Raw genomic sequence first — 1807 nt, forward strand, 5'->3', positions numbered from 1 at the left:
TCATCTACTCTGATTCTAATAAATCCAAGTTATTGGTTGAAATAATCCAAAAATAAATTAACATGGGACTGCTCCTTACAAACTATGATTGTTTGTTTTGAATTTCGCGCAAAGCTACACGAGGGCTATCTGCACCAGCCGTCCCTAAGTTAGCAGTGAAAGAGGAAAGACAGCTAGTCATCATCACCCACTGCAAACTCTTGGGCTACTCCTTTACCAACGAATAGTGGGATTGACCGCATCCTTATAACGTACTCACCGATGAAAGGGCGAGCATGTTTGGTGGGACGGGGATTAGAACCCTAACCACCAGGCCATGCCAGGCCGAAACTGTACTGTTTGGTAGGTAACTATAATAACACGTGAAACGTGTACTTAATCAGGCCATTAACGTTCGATTTATTTCTATAAACGAAGTCACACGTCAGTTTTATTATTTCATTAAGTGGAATATTTGTATATAGAGGTGTTATATGAAATCTAGCACTAAAAAACACTGTGTTATAAAATTTTAATTAATGCTTTAACAAATGAAGCAAATTTGAAACTGTTCTTAGCTGTATAATCGTTTTAGACATAATATTGCTCAGCGGTAAGTCTGAAGGTTTATAACGCTGAAAACTGGATTCCGATACCCGTGGTGGGCACAACACAGATAACTCAGTCTATAGCTTTGCGCTTAACAACAAACAAACCATGAGCTAAAACATCAGAGAAATATAACTAAAAAAACCAGCTAGTTCATGATTAATCGTGCCAATATTAGATACCATAGGTCTCACAGGAATATGAATATTGTGAACCTTGGGTAATCTGTATAAAATACCAGGCTGTGGTCCCATGGGTTTAATCCTGTTGTGAACCTGGTTGTTATTAACTCTTTCTTTCTCTAAGAATAAACTCTCTCTCTCTCTCTCTCCTAACTGTTAGTTATTTTTATAATCTTTAAAAATAACTAACACCTTTCTAACATATTATTTTTATTCGGTATTACAACATTATTAAGTATGAGGCTTCAGAATAACTATATAGATAGATATGTGTAAGTTTACTAACGATTTTCATTTATCTTTGGAAAAAAATATAATAAATATGTAGCTTATGTGCTCTTGGAAACGATCCGAGGTAAGACCAGATGGAATGTACAAAAACATCTTTTAATCTTTGGACAAAATTGGGATGTCTTGTAATTTTCTGAGAAATAGGTCAACGGGTGAAAACAATTCCATAAAGAAACCCTTTTTTTTGGGGGTGGATACTGAAAATTCTAGGCCTCTATCTAATGGTCAGGTTAAAAGCACGTGATGGCTAGTGTTTAAACTTCTTCCAACTTGTCTAATTTATAACCGCATTGTAGTGGATAGATTTAATTTGATAATTAACATTAATGGACGTATAGAACATAGTATAGAACAAAGGGGGAAACCTTGTCTCAATGCCTGAACTATGTACCGTTTTAAAGAGGGAAACCTTGTCTCAATGGCTGAACTATGTACCGTTTTAAAGGGGAAACCTTGTCTCAATGCCTGAACTATGTACCGTTTTAAAGAGGAAACCTTGTCTCAATGCCTGAACTATGTACCGTTTTAAAGGGAAACCTTGTCTCAATGCCTGAATTATGTACCCTTTTAAAGGGGAAACCTCGTCTAAATGCCTAAGTTACCGTTTTAAACAGGAAACCTTGTTTCAATGCCTGAACTATGTACCGTTTTAAAGGGAAACCTTGTCTCAATGCCTGAATTATGTACCCTTTTAAAGGGGAAACCTCGTCTCAATGCCTGAACTATGTACCGTTTTAAAGGGAAAC

This window comes from Limulus polyphemus, unplaced genomic scaffold, assembly GCF_000517525.1.
Source record: "Limulus polyphemus unplaced genomic scaffold, Limulus_polyphemus-2.1.2 Scaffold2028, whole genome shotgun sequence".
Lineage (NCBI taxonomy): Eukaryota > Metazoa > Arthropoda > Merostomata > Xiphosura > Limulidae > Limulus > Limulus polyphemus.